At 43.8% G+C, this 19,880-nt stretch overlaps 1 protein-coding gene across 11 annotated transcripts in view; it reads left to right on the plus strand.

Moving 5' to 3' along the window:
- Window positions 1-459: 459 nt before the first annotated feature.
- LOC105191426 (secretin receptor) overlaps window positions 460-19,880 on the plus strand; it is a 35,314-nt gene continuing 15,893 nt past the window's right edge. For 2 of the 11 annotated variants that reach the window (XM_025297163.1, XM_025297165.1), the window contains exon 1: window positions 461-667. The gene's annotated coding sequence lies outside the window, so the exon portion shown is untranslated. Of the gene's footprint in view, window positions 1,719-19,880 lie in introns of all 11 variants that reach the window. The other 9 variants (XM_025297159.1, XM_025297161.1, XM_025297157.1 and 6 more) reach the window with 9 other exon arrangements.

Here is a 19,880-nt window from a genome sequence, read left to right on the forward strand (position 1 = left end):
TTATGGAACGCACGAGGAAATCCGCGGTCGAATATTCCGTTATACACCGTTATCATTTAATAGAGCACGTCCGATCAAACTACGTTACTGCCTCTCGAGATTCAATTCGCAGAGAAGGCTTACCGTTGATGACACGAGAACTGACTCATGCAAAATGTACGTAATTCCGCATGGTATGGCGTAGGGCGCGTCATCGCCCTAAATGTCTAGCGGGTTATATCGTCGAGTTCAAGGTGCAGCATGGTCGGCTCCAGCCACCCTGTATAACTCTGAAAGCAACAGTTGGCGGGGAGTCGACAGGCGCACTCGCATCGACAAGACGAGCCGCGCGAGTGCAACGAGGAAAACTCGAAATGAACGCGCGCCGGTTACGGGGGTGTGCGCGCATGAAAGAGAGAGAGAGAGAGAGAGAGAGGGAGGGAGGGGGGAGTCGGAAATCGGACATGCGTAAGATCCGACGATATAGAGACGATATATCTCAGGAAGGCAGTCGCGTTGAAACGGCGCCCGATGTTGGACGCGCGAACACATCACGGACGGTTTCAGACGGGTTGGCTCGCAAGCTCGCGCGATAATTGGACGAGTTTGACGAGGAAACGTAAATGGACCAGTACTCAGCGTAAGGGCGCGCGCACTCGGCGGCAGCTACGAGCTACGAATGTTCGGGGTAGGCGGTTTCTCAAGGTTTCTCATTAGTCTCTTATTAATTCGGAGACAACGCGCGAAACTGGTGTCGCGAAGTGGAAGCATCCGGCGGAAAACGTGACGTCAGGTAGAAAACGCGAGGAAAACGTCTCGGGGGCAAATTACTGTTTGCATTATGCATGCACTGATGGAAGCGCGAAGAGCAAAAGAGAAAATATCGGCGCGGCGTAATGTGCAGCGACTGCTGCTGTCAATTCGCATCGCGCGATGTTAACATGCTTGTGGAGTTTCTCGAGCCACCGCGAGAGTTTCGTAATCGCGCGTTATATTTGCCGTAGAGTAGTATAGTTCCTTAAACTCCACTCGGGGGAGATTGTTGAAACCGCGAGCATTTTCATGGCACAGCGAGATATCGACGAAAGAAGCCCGAGTTGAAGCATCGTTCGTCGCTCGCTTGCTCCGGTTGAGTAGAAAAAGACGCTTCCCATGTATATTTCTCGACAAGCGCAATGTTTTTGCGCAAATATTTCGAGTATTTCGCGTGTAGCTCAAATGCTTTTGTTTACGCGCTCGCGTCGAGGTCAGCCTTGACTTTGGGCCGTAATGAGCTTCACAGCGCAAATAATCTCGACCGACACAGTTTCAAATCCGGAGGCGTCACGTGTGCGGAAAGGCGATAGATAATTACGTCTCCACGATCCGGCTCCACGGTTGCAGGCGATCGAGAGCTTATCACCGCGATATAAACAGTATCACCTTCGCACGCAGCACGCACACAACGTTCTGTCGTTTCTCGCAACGAATATCTGAGCGAACGGCGAGCTTTCGCGGGTCAGTCGCTGTTTCCGTGTTTCAAGTAAAGTGCGCCGCTCGCTACGAGCCGTTCCGTCGAGTCATCGCGCGCGAGTTTACCGTGAAAATCTGAGCGGATCAGTGCGAGTGCGGTGGAAGCTCTCCGCATCTTTCGGCAGTGCGACGCAAGGCGAGAAACGCGCGAGTCGGAAAAATCAATCGAATTAGATAGATATACAACGCGCGGCGATTCTCTCCTGCCGAGGATGCCTCACTGCTCGGTGAGTATATATCATCGTATTTGTTCCCTTTCATCCGCGAGCAAATAGCAGTCACGACCGAGTAATATTAATCCGAAAAGTGCGTGCTTTCTTTGGTCGCGCGACCGCCAAACGCCACGCTGAATGGCAGGGTCGATATTACTTTTGCGTTGCGATATTACCTTTGCAAAGTGTAATGCAACGCGACGGTGTCGTGCGATTTTGACGTGAATCGACCGTTGTAATTGCACTGGCAGTGCTGGTTTCGCGCTTGTCAGCAAATAATATATGAACAACTCGTGCTCTTGCACGCAGCTTACACTCGTAATTTGAATAATCGTTAATACCGAAAGCTTCCCGCTTTGTACCGTGCAGGTACGTAATTTAGAGCAAAGCCGATGTGATTTTCTCCGTCTCTCTGTTTCGCAATTATATTTCTATTCTACGGTAGGTAGTACGAGAGATAAAAGAAAGAAGAAAAGAATAATTGTCCGCCCACCGTTTGTTACAATTACTATGGTTTTGCCACGTGTCGATTTAAATATACGGCAAAATTTCGCACAGACTTGCTCGACGCGCGCAAAATAACGTCTCGCTATGACGAAGTAAGCTCTACGTCTAATCACTCCGAGGTTAATCTCGACACCGCTCGATATAGCACAGTGATCACTCGGCTATGCTAATTATTATCCCGCATTAATATCCATCGGTAATGCACGACGATAAACGACCTGCGATTTTACGACGCATTTTCTCTTGAATCTCAGATTTTGTCCGGGCGATTGTTGAACAGAGGATTGTTCATGTTGGGCATTAATAATTAAGACAAAAGCGCGGGATTCATTTCTCGATAAGATGGCGCGACGGAAACGATAATGTGCTCTCCGGAGAAAGAGAGAAGGAAATTTGACGGATATAAGCATGATTAACAAATCCGTTGATGCTCGAAGTTTTATTAATTTGCGACTCACAGTTTCCCACATATGCTCTTCTCTCGTTCGTCAAAGTTCGACACGAAAGTTATAATACAACAATTAGCATAGGCTCCTTATGAATAAACATGCAAGCCGGCTCCCGTTTCGCGGTGATAATCCAGCGAGATCATCTTGCGGGACAGCCTTCCTTGCGTTCTTGCGCTAGTTTTATTTAGCCGTACGCTTCATGTAGAATAAAGGAGAAAGAATGACGCTGGCGAGGAACAAAAATCGGGCGTGACCAGTAAACAAGAGAAACGAGAACGGCTAGTACATGGCTATGTCCAATAACACAACGCAATATCGCACTTAACCATGTCAGAAGCGTGATCGAGACAGATGTAAACGTGACAACAATAGCTATGTAAGCGGCTTACGAGGAAACAACAGAGGTTTGGCATGGCCGTTTGTTCATTCGATCCACACTTTATGCGCGAGATGCTGCAGGACGACTACTGTCGCTTGGAGAATATCGATATCGATATATACGAAGAGGGGGATGTGCGCTCAATCCACGTGTGTATACGCGCATTATGGTATTAACCCTTCCCTAAACTACGTTAGCTTCCCGTCGTTTGTCGTCATAGTCATACGTCGATATTCTTGTTTACGAACGTTCGAAAAGATTATCATAGAATCGCGCTCGGCGGATACTCGTAGCGCGATAGAGAAATTAAATTGTGGTAAATGAAAAATGTGGTAACGTAAAAATATTGTTAACGTGCGACGAGTATACGGAGTAAAAAAATGCACATATTCTCGGTGTCTCATTATGTCACGTGTAATTTGTACCGCTGCCTGTTGCTGCACGAAGAGGTCATAGTGCAGCAGAAAGAAAGGCTGTCGTTAACCTAATTTCGTATCACCGTGTGTAATCTAAATGAGAGGAAATTTATGATACTTGGCTCCCTTTCATTTAATCTAAGCGAATAGCAAATAAGCGCGAATTTATAGATCCAAATTAAATTTTACATTCCCCTGTACTTTAATAAAACAATTTTAATCATCATATTCGCGACTTTTACCCTCGACCATGTATCATCCTTCGGAGAAACGAGAAGCTCCGAAATATTTTACGACGGAATCGTGTTCTCTCCTCCGAGGAATGGGAAACCGAAGGAAAGAGATCTCTCGAGATTCTCCTTGCGGTGAGTAAAACCTTGAACATTGTCAATAAATAATAGTTCGATACGATCGGTCTTGTTGTGAAGATCGCGATATCTTATCAGAATCGGAATAATCCCATACACGAAGAAGCCGATGCTTATAATCGACCTTGGCAATCGCGCGCTCGTAAGAAATGGCTGATAGCACGATGTTAGCTGCAGCCGTAGCTGCGATCTATTATCAGGTGCTCTTACCTACTCGAGAAGTAGAATTTAACGATCGGCCCGTACCAGCAACACATTTTTACATTTTCGTATTTTCGAAACTGGCTCGTTACTGACAGTCAGTTAGCTCAGGTTACGAGCTCAGGTTCCGAGTGAGAAACTCGGTCCTAACACCGGCAACCAATTCTTGACCGAGTTTTCGCAATCGTGTATTAATCAACAGCAAATTGGAAAAGAAAAGGAATGACGAATTATACGGAAACCTGTCAAACAAAGCACACGCGAAATCTTATACTGCGTATGCGTTAGAAATACCTGGTATACTTTATTTTCGTATTTAAATGTATTCTAGCGCTCGCACAACAACATAGCGCACACACCGCGCGTCGTAATCTAATATACATCATATGCATCGTGACGAAAGCGCATTCCACGACCGTATCGTGGAAAATGCCGAGTGGAATGACGTCTGTTTCACATTCGTACGTTGATTTTTCACCGAGATACGAGCGTTTGAAGTTCTCTCAAAAGCCGCGTGCGGTCCTTTGCCGTCGAGCGACGGCATTATAATACATTCATACCGTTCACTTGACACTTCTGTCGTCGGGGCGGTATAGTCGATTAACAAGAAAAGAGGAAGAAGAAAAAGACGAGCAACGCACAAATCGGCAGGTCTCGGTCTCCGTTTGGAATTGATTAGCTATGCCGGTGTCTTCGGGCAGAAACGTCGGGCAGCGACGCGAAATAAATTGCATTCGACAAGTCGATTATTCCGCTCCTGATGAGGAGGCCATCGTTTATCAATTATTCTAGCGTATATGTTAAAAAATCGATCGGCTACTTCTCGAGATTAGATAAGGCTACTCTGATCGTCGAGATATGCTGAGAGAGTTTTACTCTTAAAGGGCTGCAACGATAAAACAATCGCGCCTGAAATCTCATAAGACGCATTGGAAAGGTCAACAGACGTGTTTCGCGATAACTCCGTCCGACGAGTCAGTTGAGAATTAAAGCTGTTTCTTCGCGATAATGAATCGTACATACTCAGGTCTCGACAGGTCTCGCTTACTGCAGCAAGCTTATTGATCATAAATAATATTTCTGCGTTTCGCCTTTGATCGCGATGAATATTTATTCGATCGGAGCTTGCTAGCTCAGCTGAACATTCAGTTGCAAAGAATTACATAGGATAGGCGGATCGTATAATTGTATAAACGTAAATAGATTATATATGATCATCATACGGCCGACGATGAGCACCGCGGTAGTTGATAATCATCGTCGCGGTGGGTGCTCGTTTTGTATCGGTACATAACCGTATTGTGTTATGGTTATGGGCATGGGCATATATATTTATATGATGATAGACGATAAAACAGTTAATTGACTCTTAATGTCCGGCTATCTTTGCCTGCGTTGACGATACGGAGTTTATTGGTTATAAAATAAAAACGATAGTTGCACGATGATTCCCTCAGCGGACGTAATTATAGCCGCGTAAACGTTAATTGAAGCCAATACTATAAGGTTTCGACGGATAAACTGAGCTAAGGGATGGGCGTGCCTCTCTGACGTCATGACAAGAGGGATTTTCCCTGTTGCTATATTTTTTCACAAGTTTATACGACAAATTTCGTGTACGTAATTATTATTATAAGCGATAATTTTCATCGCATTCTGGATATCCGTTTTCCACAATTAACTCGTTATTAAGGAGGAAATAGAAAATACCAGAGGGAGTAGCTCGAAATGAGTAGCTTCCTCTTCTACTAATTCCGTTACATCAGTTTTATCAGGAATGTGTTTTAAATTAAAGTGCAGTGCATAATAGACGTTGATCGCATAAAATATTCACAATATTAAGAATTCATTTACTCAACGGGACGTAGCTCTCTCCGTCCGATCGGTAAGTTTCAATTAAATCACCTCGCCGATTGTCGCGGAAAATCAATATACCAATTAAGAGTCTTAGTGACACTCCGTCCATTCGGTCGCGCGACAGAGAAACCAATTAAACAAAAAAAAAAAGAAAAGAAAAAAACGGCGAAAAGCGAAAGTTTGAACGCAGGAACGACGATTTGCTTCTCACTAGTAAATCGTGATAAATACGCAGTAAATCCGAACGAAAATCATCGTCCGTCGTAAATCGGAGATTATTACGCTTCATTGCCCGCCTATATCGCGCGTGACCCGGAAGGATTCATGATGATAATTGGTGCAAATTCGATAATTTCCCCGGAGCAATGCGGCAACATATGCCTGAAACATATTACCAGGTAGCAAGGTCTGAATTCAATGAAGCGACGCACATCGCCGTCATACACAATTGCGCTTCGCGTCTGCCAATCGCACACGCGTGATCGAATTAGCGATACACGCGCGTTCGCGAGCGAAGCTTTGTCCGAATTTTTCGTGGCACTCCCGCGCGCGATTCGATCTGCGACGGCGAGTGCACGGAAAATATTGACGCACTTACGCGGAGCGCGCGCGCGACGAGCCCTCGATCGCCGTGCCGATTTTAAGAGACATGCCCCGGTCGATAGGACCGGAAATTACTTGTACATGAGGTGCACTTCGGTGTACTGTCGCTGCTAAAATATTGGCGGAAGGAGATGACAAAAGAAGTGCACTTGCTTCGTTGCAACGCGCCGGCAATGTTCTCTTCCAATGTATCTTTTAGTGTCCGGTAGCGACAGAGGGAGAGAGAAAGAGAGAGAGAGAGAGAGAGGGGAGGGGAGGGAGAAGAGAGAGGGATATGAAAGGCCATAAAACGACGCGTCGGAATGCTTTACAGCGTTAAGATACACACACACACACACAGCAATAAATAAAAGCGCGAGGGAGTTAGAAACCGAAATAACACCGCGCGACGCGCGTGTTCGTACGTATTTTTGCAATAATTCACAGCGTCGGTTCTCTCCTGTGCAAAATTGATGCAACCGTGGAAGTACATAATTAATATTTATGTGCCGGATATATTAGCTAGCGGTGGTGCAGTCGCACACAGGTGCGATGGCATAAACGGAAAGGAAAAAATCAGTATCGCACATGCGGATGTTAAAACGCGCGATAGGAGTTATGCAGCGTGCGAGACATGGAAGTGGAATCTATAATTCAGAATGGTGCGCGATCGAGGAATAAAAATTTCTCCCATTGGCATTCTATTAAGAAACATTCCCGTGTTGCATTTGACCGAGAAGTGTTTTGAAAGAACAAAAAGAGGGAAAAAAGAGAATTTCATCCCATCCCGCGCGAGATGGAGCAGCGCGTCAACAATAATTTCATTCTTTTCCGAATATCGTGATAAACGTATGCATCAATTGCCACATACAAATGAATTGTCTCCATTACGAATGGCAGATAGCATGTAGCTATTTTCGTCACATTTATAATTTTAATGTCGCTCCCCACAGTTTGTTTATGAAGCGTATTACTGTTTTACATCCGCGCACGTGCGTTTAAGGGATTACGTACATATATTGCGTTAAGAAAAACGATTAAATCATGAAATTCGCGTGCATATCCGCCGAGCAGAATCAGAGCTGATGAATTTTTAATTTAAAAGTCGTGTGAAATCTGTAAATACGTCGCACTGGGCTAACAAAATCTCTCAAGAGCGTTAACATTGGTAAATAATACGCGGAGGACTTAATTGTTTCGCGCCGTTTATGCAGCTACGCCATTTCGATTCGCCGGAGTATCTTCGGCATCCTCAAAAGGTAACATGCGCGCAGCGCGATTATTATTCTATAACTAGAAACATGTCAGTGTCTCCCTTTAGATCTCTTTCCTTTGCCTCGACAAGCCATTAAATTCCACTTTTATTCTTAAATTGCGGGAAACCTTCAAACAGCGAACGAGCAATTTGCCCGTAATAATTACGTCTTTAATCATGACGCGATAATTGATATCGATTTTCAAGCGCGTATTCAGCCACTCGTGTAATAAAAGCGACGTGCTAGATGGGAAGGACGAAAGAGAAAAAAATGCAATTCTTTGTTCGCCAGGGACGAGAAGTGGACCGACAATTGCGAGAAGAACGCGTGCGATAAAGGGGGAAAAGTTATCGCGTATTGAGAGAGACTCTTTCAACGTCTCGTCATTTGTCGTGTCCTTTTTCCGCTCACACAACGTATATGAAAATACAACGTATATGAGATCGAAAATAAAAACGATAATCGCGTCATAATATATCGTGAAAAATGTAGGAAATAAAAAAAGTTTTGTTTTTAATAATTTAACGTATAATTGAATATTATATTCTCGGTATATAGATAGATAGATATATTATTATCATTAATATACGTTTTCACAAATAAAGAGTACAATGGATACCTCTCGCAACACGCACAGGATGTATTCCAATTTAGTGCGATACTCTATTCTCGGAAAAGAGAAATTGGAAACTTTTGTAACATGTCCATAAAAAGGTTAGCTCTCACGCTTTTCCGCAACGATCGGCTCACGGTGAAATTATGATCTGCATATTGGCGCAAAGTCGTTTGTCGTCATGCGATTCAAATTTCACGCATGTACTCGAAATTTGCGCGTACATGTCTGAACGTTTTGGCAAGGCAAAGTTGTAATAAGAGAAACGAGAGAATCTCGATTGAAATTAATAATTGTACAACTCACCGACCGGCTGCCCCGTAGAGGTTATTATCATTGTCCCGTCGCCCTGCGCCACTGCTCTGCCCGAGGCACTTCATTATCACTATTTACTTTATTAGTGTTCACTTGTTCGGCTCACTTGTTGTTCACTTCATCACGCAGACACGAATATATCGTATGTTAAGTTAATTAATTAACGACACACCGCGACCGTACGTCCACCTTACACCACATTCTTTCTCCCGACGCGAGAAACGAGACTTGCCAACATGGCGATTAGCATAAGCGCGTGAAGTTGTCACCACCTGATTTAAACTTTTCAAACTTTTCGTGCGATGCACCATCGCACGGTCGGTATAAGTCGGTAATTACACACGTGACACATCTGCTCCCTTCAGCTGTACTATGCTACACATGCTGTATTTAAAGTACAGAGATAAGAATCGAGCTTGAAAAGAAGGAGAAAGAAAGAAGGGCAAAGGAACGTATGAGAAGCGTAATCGCAGAGCGAGATCGCTTTTTCTAACCTTAATACGAAACTTTTGAACAGCCAGAATCTAGACAGAAATAAAGTCACAATCTGATGCTAATGAGTGATTTAATGGTCACTGTTAATGACTGAATCATTCACGACGAGATTCATCGTTGATGTCTTTTACGCCCGTTTCTACCAACGTCGATTTAACCTTAACCTAAGTTTCAATTCTATTCAAAGACTTAAACTCAGGTTAAAGTTTAATCGACATTGGCAGAGACGGGCATCAGTCTCTTAATCGACGTAATCTCTTAATCGACTGCTGCAGCAGTTGGGACGTTCACTTATCATTGTACTTATTCACTTACTGCTCGCCTGTTAGACGCTCACGTATTGTCCAGCTGTCATTGCACGGGTACAGATCGATCTGAAAGCGCGGTTAGTCGCGATCTTGTGCGTCGATTTCGATACAACGGCGATCGGATGTCAATTATGGGATGTCAAAAATCATTAACGACGTCTCGCGCTACGCCGCGCCGTGAGACTAAATACGTACAATGCGGCGATTGCAGCAGCCTGAAGTTGTCAGCTGATTCAAATTTTTCGCACGTCATGAATTCGGCGAACGTCAAGACGTACAAGTCTTGCCTTAACCCTAATATAGGTACTTCGTGTTACATCTCGGAGGAGCAAAGTCGTAATTAGAGGATGCGCTTAAACAAGCGATATTTCTCTTTATAGGACGAAATGTACGGTAGTGAGTAGTGCGAGGCTCTTTTGCGTAAAATGAAGTTGCATCAAAACGATAAGTGAAAAATACTCGTGAGAAACAATCGTCGTTTCACTGATGTTTTGCTCGGCAGAGCCATTCGTGCCGTTTGCACCGAGGGAACTTTTTTCGCTTCGCTGTCGCCGGGCAACGGGGCGAACTTGAAAAGCCGGTAAGCCTACCATCAGCTCGCGTTATTCAGAAAGAATTAATTGGAGACAAAGTCACGCGGGACAATAATCACGCGGGTCTTATCAAACAGAATCAATTATTGTACAATGGCGTCGATGTTGAATTACGTGAAGAGACTCTCGAGATATCAGGCACCTGCCGGTCGACGGGACACTCCCCATGGCATCAATCTTACAGCTAAGTCACTCATCCCACGACTTTCCAATTTTTTGCACGTATATTTTCCGGGAGAGAAGTTACGTTCTTCGAGAAATTAACTAATGTCAGTCACAATTTCCCGAAGTGCCGCACGCATACAATTATACTAATACGTCCGCGCGCCTTTGTTGACACTTCGGCACATATTAATTATGAGATGACACTTGATGAAGCAGGCCAATTAGCAGCGACCGACGGCGACGCGTCAAGGCCTAGGCAAGGTCTAGGTTTCACTCATTTGTTTCGCGCTATCGATCGACACATTCGTCCCACTACCACTTGGGATTATATTAATGAGCTTACTCACAGGGCAGGCCTTTATCGAGACCCGCGTGCGAGATTGCATCGCAAAACTTTGGACGAACGGAGATGAGTTATTCGAAACTTCCGCCGTCGTACAATGAGGTTGGTTTCGTCCCATTTAATCAGCTTTGCAATGACCGCGGTACTTATCGTAGAAAATAGAGTTCCTACGTGCACAAAGGACGTCGTAATCAAAAAACGACGAACTTTTATTCCGTAGTCTTGTTGTACTCACGGTAGACCTTTACCGCGACAGTGTCTGACATTTTATTCCCGTTGTCACGCACCACGAAGAATCGGTGGTAGCTTTGTAAACGGGTTTAGCTGCGACACGACCCTCGTGGTTCCGCGTTGGTTAACGTTAATTTAACTCCGTAATTGAAGCTGTGTGTACAGTACGACGCTTCATTACCCCCGATCGCTCGTGTTCGTCGTCGGCGAACCTTGCCCTTGGAGAAAAAGCTCTCCTTTATTCTCTCCTTTCCGACATAGTCATCAATTATCAAAACCACTACCTATTCACAGAACCTCTCGAGAATTTCTCTTCGGAGCCTTTTCTTCTCGTTATTTCCGGAGGCTGTCGTTGGAAGTGTTGAGGCACAATGCGCAATATTACACAGAGATCGATTATATTTTCAATCATAATGACCGGATGTAACTCTCTCCCCGTGACAATTGTTCAGGACGCTTTCAGCGATTACATTACGAACCTAAGAATTAATTGTTCCCGCGCAATTACGCACAAGTGCTGTTGCCGTTTCTAAGATCCCGCGAGCGCTAACGCGAGTCCGACACGTTTATCGTCGAGCTCGCAATACGCAGCGTAACACACAGCGCAATTACACAGGTGTAATGAAACTTTGCTCCCTTAATTATATACGACAAGTTTCCGTACTCACATAAATCACTCGCGAAAGAACGAACGACATTTCGACGCGGTCCCGGCCGATGAAGAAACGAGCCTCCGGACATGTATCGACCGTAGCAGTTGCAATTCCATTTACCACGATTACCGGTTAGTTCTCTCAAGCGTTCGTGCAGACAGAACATATGCGCGAACATTAAATCGCGGAGGATCGAGGATCTCCGCGTGGACTAGCGAACGGATGCCTGAAACAACGTTGCCGCCAATTAGAAATTAACACGACCCGAGGTAAGCACGCGTCACGTCGCTTACGTTAATTAACAACGTTTCCGCTACTCGTCCGCTAACAAATGGGACTACCCGCCGTCATCCGTAGGAAGCCTACCTCCTTTCCCTTATTTTTTCCCCGCTCCTTCGGTCGGAGTGATCGCCGGTGTAATGCTGATGTCCGTCGATCCGCGTAATCCACCGATGGGAATAATCCAGAATTTATGTTACGTCGCGTGCGACCTTCGCCGTCGTTTTCTTCACTCGGCTGAATCTCGCGACATTTCCGATAACGTTTGTTGCACGGTCTTGCCGGTGCAGCCGTGTGTGTGAGTATGTCGGTATGAAATTAGTCAGAATGATCTCCCATCAACTAACTACATCGGGTGATAATTGGATAAATTTGGAGAATGATTGCTTCGACAAATTTAAAAGAGAAAATATACTCCCCCTATCACTTCCCCTTTATTATTTTCGTTCAATGAAATCGTTTCAATACGCCGCTCGTGACTCTTGAGCTTAAATCCTCCAATTTGAAGGATCTCACGTGCGATTGACGGTGATTATTCGGATTATTAAATTCTATTATATTTGGTATCTATCATAATATGAATGAAGGGAATGAAGAGATTACGCTACGGCGAAATAATGGAGCGTTATATGTTTGGTCGAGAGTAATGTTACGGTAAAACCATATTGTTAGCCCGCGGATGTTTATATATAGTTTTTAATAGGACACTGATACCACAAAGTGAAAATCGTACGAAAAATAAAGAAAAATATAAAATATTTCGTGTCATAATACGTTCTTCATCAAAGTTGTATTCCCTATATATGTGGGATGAAACATATTTTAATATCGCTTTCCTCTATCTCTCTACTTCAGTGTTTTTCCTAAAAAAAAAAATATATATATATATGTGTATTTATGTATGTATTTACACAAACATTTGCGATTTCTGCGTATTATATGCCACAGAGATATCTACCAAAGTCGAGGCATTAACAGGAATTAGGGAGGATTACGTGAATGAGGCATTACTTATTCGTTGTACTAATACCCATCTAATTAATACCCATGGATCTTTCATCTAACTATATTTAAACGGCTTTATCTAAAGAAATTAATACGACGCATACATTATCGCGTATCAACAGTAAAAGTTAATAGGTAACGTCGTGCTATTTTTAAATTAATACGTGAATGTCTGGCATTTTATAACTCGACTACTAACAATCGTGTTCGTTCTAGTTGACAATTTCTCAGATCTGCATGTTGCGCATCGCAAATCTGGCAGCAATAGTTAAAATATATTTCGTCATAGAGAGAACGATATATCTTTCTCTTTTCTCAGTTTTTATCCCTCGAGGGATCTGCCTGAGACCGACGCGACGACGCGTTGACCTATGGGAGCTTTCAACGGAGATGCGCACTTGAAAAAGCTCGTAACTCCCTAAAACCCCGCATAAAGTTTCCGGCGAATTACACCATATAGCCGTGCAGCCGAGATTTATTAAATAATAAATAGCGGACGAGAACTCCATTTGCCGAGCAAAAAAAATGGAATCGTCGCGCGTTTCGCATAATAATCGTATAATAATCGGATTAAGTTCATCGACGTAAAAGGACCTGGACGGAGCGTTCTCTGATGAAAAGATCTAATTGGCGATAAGGGGAAAATTCATGGTATTTCAGCTTTATGTAGTCAGCTCATACAAAATTGCGTCGTTCCTTTTTCGATGAATCTCGTCCCGTGCCCGATAGGAGATTTTGCGCTTTAATAATCCTCAAGAGATCCATTTTCCCACTGCACACGGGACGCGTTGCAAAATTCATCGAAGAAAAATGTCGCAATTTTTCCAGCTTTAACCAATCGACTGCACCAGCTCGCGTTTAAACCGTGATGTTTGCGATTGACCGAAGCAGCATCTTTGACAGGTTCTGCTACTTCCATTTGTTGTAAGCTGATAAGATGTGTATACAAGCTAAGCTAACACGTGTAAGCCGAACGGTGGCGGGAGTCGAGCCGAAATGTTGTTATTCTCCCCTTATCGAAAATTGATATACCACCTTAATGAACCTATATTAATATGCTCGGCCCAGGTATCCATATCGATGATTAGGGTTAACGATTCAGCGCTTTTTCGAATAACAGAACGTGATGCGTAGATTGCAAAGGCCACGGCCGAGCTCGCCGTCGATATGCTTAAGCTTTATCCAATAGCTGCGGATTAAGCTTCTCTATAACGACTGACTCCCCTTCGCTTCGATATAACGGCTTCAACTTTGTCCGTCCTTGCGAACTGTCGTTTTTGTCGGCGACAAGCGGATACAAAAACAAGGGGCTTGTCTGGACGTGAGGAAACTTGCGCGATCTGAGCACTCGGTCGCTCTCGGACGCGGTGTCTTAAGTCACTTCTTAAATAAAAACAATTATTTTTTACGACTCCCTTGGGGATTTGCCGGTCGCCGATTAAAGTCATCGTCACAGTGCTCTTTGAGCGCACGGACTCGCTCTCGTCCCTTTTTTTAATTCTAAAGTCATCATTATTCGATTTGCACAAGACGCCGCGCCGCGTTTATCTCTCACCTGAAACTTGATTTATTTTAACCGTAAAGACTCGCTTTGCGCTCTCGTCAGACTCTCGTCAGCAAGATCATAAATCTTAGCGTGTCGCTCTGATTAATGGTAAATATTTCGCGAAGATTTCAACGAGTCAACTCAAGGACGCTCCTCTCCACGCGATGATTCTGCAAAGGACAAGAAAGAAAACGAAAAAACCGAGTGGTCGAAATTCACGTAGCTGAGGCTCGTAACAGTTTATACAGTGGCAAACGAGTTATCCCAGTCATAATGGCAATTCCACGTCACAGAAACAAAAAGGAACTAGTTCTTTTCATTATGAAAATACGTAGATGTTACGCAAATATCCTTGACGTCGCGGATTAACGTCGAGCTCGTAGGAAAGACCTAGGTGGATTTCCGAGTTCTGTAAATAACCGGCTGCTATCGCAGCAACCACGCGCATAATTACGGCTGGATTACAGCTGGATGACGTCGCGATTCTTGAAATAACCAGCCGCAACGAGCTTACACGAGGAGGAGCTTGAAAGGAAGGTTTGTCATTAACAAATGTAGCGTTTACGGCGCCATGTTTACGGCGACGAAGACTCGAAAGTTTCAGCCAGGCGTACCTCCTCGCGCCAAAACCAGATTACCTCCGTGCCATTACGAAACGAGTGGGTGTGCCGCGAGTACTTACATTTGTCGCCACTCTTCACCGAGGGAATAGCGCAATCCGCAATTAGAGACAAAGCGCATCACCGCTTCCTTAAGAAAAGCCAGTCTGTGTGTAATATACAGACACGACGAGGATAACGATGACGACGACGACGACGTTGTCGACGTCGACGTCGCGTGCCGCTTAATTACCGTCTGCTCTTCGTTATGTGAGAGCTTTCATCGAATTAGTCGGTCGCAAAATAATTCACCCGGTATTTAAGTAAGACGCGCACGCGCACGAACTTTCGTTGATGCAGCGAGATAACGTCGTTATAAGCTAGAAAAAAGCGTGAAGAAGGGAGGGGGTGTAATCGTATTTCGAGTAGAAAACCAAAACAAACGCACTGGGTGGACAAGCGGCTAAGAATAATAAAATTTTCAAGCTTGACTTATAAGGCTTAAAGAATTTTTAAGTAATTTATAGGACGTTATTACGCGCGGCAGTTTATTAAACTTTTTCCGTGCCTCCTCCTAGAAATTTTTTATTAGAAGTTTATTCAGGTTCCCGTTGTAAAAATTGGTCCCTGAGTCGTGAGTAATTTATAATATACTTCTTGATATTGTGTAGTATATCCGACACCTTTGGGAGATCATTTACGCTTGGTGGCTCTCAGTTTCGAGCGCTACTGAAATTCCGCAAAGCCCTTGAGAAATCGTGGAAGCAATGGCAGAAACGTACGTATCGCATTATCCTCGACAAGTTTCACGCCATGACCAGCGGCAGTGTCCCAATTGTCCACCCCCGCATCTCTCTCCCCGCGTCTCCATGACCGATCTTTATACCCGACGCATCTCTTATTATCTCTTATTATCTCATGAATTGGCGAATCTTCCCACGTAACTGGCCGCGTGCATCGACTTCCGAGTTTTATTTACGATCGTTTGTGCAAACGCAATCAATACAAACGAGAAAGCTCGGAGGATATAATTGGAAACGTTCGTCCTCGATCCTCTCGAATATAAGACACATCACTTTTGTGCAGTTCAGAGGGAACATAAGCAAATCTCTTATTTTGGGAGAGTAGGTTTAGTTAATTTTATTCTTTCTTTTTATCTTTTTACATTAATTTGTAAGAGAATAACAGAGATAATCGATTTTGTTCCGGAATTCGAAATAAACGGTTCGTATCTTTTATGTAATAGAATCTCCCGCGCAGAATTTCAGCTTGAATTTTAACACGATCGCTGTCAAAATTAATACATAGCGGAGAGATTTGTTGCGGTGACGGATGTGTCGCACGTACCAACGAATGTATTATTAATATAAATTCCTCGATACATTCGCGGAATGCGGACATTTTTTCAGAGAGAGAAATATCGAGAAAAATGGCTGCTCATCGTGATATGTTCTGACGTACTTTATCAGTCTATTGCTCTTAAATAGCGCTGCGCAATGCCCCAGAAACGTCGGAGAAGGAAAGAAGGCACACGTGAATATGTAAGAATACGAAGTGAAGAGTTGCTGACATTTACGAAAGAAATATAAATAATAACTGCGCTTTAGAGCGTCAAAGGACCGACTGCTTTCACTCCGCTATGCTTGAATAGAATGATGCGAGTGAGAACTACAGACTTCTCATCGCGAACGTCGTAGACTCGTCAAGCATACCACGAAGGTGTGTGCAAGTTACCTCTCAGATATAATAAAAGTACCTCGCGAAGAAGCGCACGTGGAGTGAATCCATTTCTTCGTCCCTTCGCACGAGGAAGCGTCTAATGTACCTTTTCTGATAAACATGAACGAGAATACGCCGCTCGTAAACAATATTATCACGGAGAAAATATTTTGAACTGAGGTGAAGGTACACAATCACGCAAAGTGCAGATGTTCGTCGCGGAATAACGCTTCTAATAATAGATATAACGATTTTAAATGTGTAGGAGAAACTGGGTCTGGCTGATTGCAGCGGTGAGTTCGCGTAATGCTAATGACTCGTGGCATATCTCCAAGGACCGATTGCCGCTGGAAACAAGGAAAATAAGGAACGTTTAATATCATAAAATGTATTAAAGATCAGTAAACAAAGAAAAAGGAAGAAGGAAAAAACGTGGGCAGTTCCAGCATCGTAGGTCTCCGATTATTAAATTTCGTATCTGCTATTTATCTCGTGTGAAAGTTACGGAAAAATATTTTCGTGATTATCTCCGACTGCAATTATTGGATGGCTAAAATCACACGTTTGCGTGTCATGATGAAAGGAAAATAGTCACTTCGTAATGAACGCGATAATGAATTCGCGGGCAGCGAAGAGGGCAACTTGTTGGCCATCGGGAAGCCCGTTCGCGCATCACGGTTTTATCCGCGGCGTTGTTCGGGTCGACCGATTCGGAACGAACCGTGGAATCGCAAATAAATGTCCACTTGTCCGGCGGATCAGCGAAAGAGTGGATCCGTGAAGCCGCGAACAAGCCGCACTTCTGGGCTTTCGTTACGTAACATCCAGAAATAGGCCACAACCACTCGGCAGGGCTAAGTTGTGAAGCGGCCGCGCAAATGTCTTTTAACCGCTACCGTGGTCTTCCAACCGTTATAATCACTGTTAAGCTACCCTCGATACTTCGTCCCTCTTCTTCTTCTTCAATTTTTTCTCTCCTCTCTCGACTTGTCGGTGCGCCAGTAATTGGCGTGAAAACAGGTCTTAGTCGTGACGGGTACTCAGATGCTTAACGGAAAATGAGAGCGTCCGACGAGCGAGATCGCTCGAGAAACACTTATTAATGCAAATCGCAAGAAATACAAGCTAAAAGTTAGCTAACGGCGGAACGGCGGAATGGCGATTAAGCACGGGGAAATGGGCTTGCTGTTTTAACTCGTCTATTAGAAAAACCAAAAACTTACCAGCGCAAAATTCAGGATTTTGCACGTACGAGTTTTTAATCTTTTAATAATTCGACTGTTCAATCTCATCTCGAATGTTATTATTACATCGCGATCTTTTCTTTTCTTTTTTTCTATTTTTCTCTTAAGCGGAACTGGCTGAAGAGAACTTGTTAGGCCTGCGGAATCTTGTCTAACGTCTGCATAAACGTAACGTCGACACTTGCGTCTACAGGATTAACGGCATGCTGCTGCAAGAATATGAAAGCTCAAAATTGCCTCGCGACGTTTGTATGTGTATGTAACATTAATGAATCTTGCTCTTTATCTTACGCGAAATATCCAATCTATTAGCTTGACGCGCAGCTAACGGGCAAACTCGCGCGGCTACAAGATACAAGATGTATGGCTGATAGCTGGGAGAAAATAAATGGAATTAAGGTTGTCGAGACACTTCGATTTCGCGTTTAACACGAAGGCGCTTCGTCCGACAGCTAAAGGAATTACGGACGCCTCGGACGTGTTTTCGTATTTGCACCGGCAAAGGATGAAAGTCTCGTCACCGGAGAAACCGACGTTTGCGCTTGAATTAAATGAAGTGCAAAGCAGACGAAATACCGAGTATTTAACGACGAAGTAGGGCGCAAGAGTGCAATTGAGACAGAGATCTGAGAATACCTTTAACCCACTAGCTGACCTTTAAGACGGAGTTTAACATCGGTCGGGAATTTCTACCGCGAAGAGTAATAGGAATATTGTGTAATGTTCCAAAACGTTAATACGTCTGTACCAAAGGCGAGAATTGTCAAGGAGAAAACTTGCTTTATCCCATTTCTTGATTAGTTGTGACTGTTATTTAACAAAGCCATTGTGTCAGTGTCAAAAATTATTGACATTAGAAAGTTACACTTTCTGACACGTGTTTGATAAAATATTGTCACTGATGTAAAATCCCAACGTGCGTACGTCGTGAGAGAAAACCATAAGTAATCCGTGCTGAAATGCAATTAAGTCTTCCCCCTGCAGGCCCAATGGCTTTCTCTTTAATTGTTTGTTCGTCCGCGCACTGTTTCTCCATCTCCTCGAGATTGTGCCCACGTTAATCTAATCGATCACGTGCGCCGTTATCTACTACGCGCGGAATATTTTCATTTGCCGGACCGAAAGCCTCGCAAAATCCCCTCTCTCGAGAGTACCCCTCGGCACTTGAACGCCTCTTGAGACTCTCGAAATCGCACGTTGATATATTTCTATCGCGATCGTTACGTTGAAGGGCGCCTGAATATCGATATACGAAGAAATACGTGCAAAACATAGAAATAAAAGATGAAAATAAAGAAAGAAAAATAAAAAGAAAAGAAGAGTAATCAGCGGTACAAAACTAAAGCAACGGTGTAACCGTCGTGCAACCGCAAAATAATATCCTCGAGTCAAGTGCAAGTTGAGCTTTGCGCGAGCTTCGCACGTATAACGATCTATCGCTGAAGCCAATATATTCTTCCCCTCGACAAATATGATCGAATCTGTCGAACTTGACGTTATAGTGAACAATTTGTCATAGAGATAACCATTTCGGAATAGCCGTAATCGATAATGCGACGTACAGCTGACGAAGCGTAACGCATCCTCCGTTTAAATCCTCACCGATTTGCTCGTGATAGATACACCGGTTAGATTCGCGATCGACGAGACCATTGTTCGCAATTATCATTGTTCATCGCAATCCGCTTTGCAGTTTTAATCGACCGCTGATCATTGTGCACATATTAATATAAATAAGTTTGTTACGCAAACATACATATACAGACACAGATTGTTGAAGACACGGTACGCCAACCACATCCAGATTGTCCATAAATTCACGAGCGCAGCTTTGGTCGGATGTTCCGCTTCGTGGAATATTCTCTCGTAACTTGAAAATCCCAGAGATTATATCACGTTGTGTTGCAATCCCGATTTATGGGACACATCTGTTTTATTAGTACATGATTAATTATTAGTGTACGATTAATTATTAATCTTCGCATAAGATCAATTCTTGCGCGCAAACTTGCTTTTGCGGAAACAGACATCTCCTCTTGATTGTCTCTTAAGCT

The sequence above is a fragment of the Harpegnathos saltator genome, unplaced genomic scaffold (genome assembly GCF_003227715.2).
Source record: "Harpegnathos saltator strain DR-91 unplaced genomic scaffold, Hsal_v8.6 scaffold171, whole genome shotgun sequence".
Taxonomy (NCBI): domain Eukaryota; kingdom Metazoa; phylum Arthropoda; class Insecta; order Hymenoptera; family Formicidae; genus Harpegnathos; species Harpegnathos saltator.